Here is a 251-nt window from a genome sequence, read left to right on the forward strand (position 1 = left end):
AAAGCGCTGCCCGCTCCCTGCCAGCCCACACCCCTCTGCCCACACCGCGTTTTGCCCTTTGGGCCCCGGGGCAGGAGATGCCGGTGGTGAACGCGCCCTGCAAATCACTTGGGACTTTGGCCCCTGTGTGGCACCCATTGTGGCGGGGCAATGGGTGCACAGGCACATACTCTTCAGGTATCTGCCTTCACCATATGGCCAGGAGGTCCTGCCCCTCATTTTCCCCACATGGATGCTGGCCCACAGGAGGC

This window comes from Cariama cristata, unplaced genomic scaffold (assembly GCF_000690535.1).
Source record: "Cariama cristata isolate BGI_N322 unplaced genomic scaffold, ASM69053v1 scaffold27628, whole genome shotgun sequence".
Taxonomy (NCBI): Eukaryota; Metazoa; Chordata; class Aves; order Cariamiformes; family Cariamidae; genus Cariama; species Cariama cristata.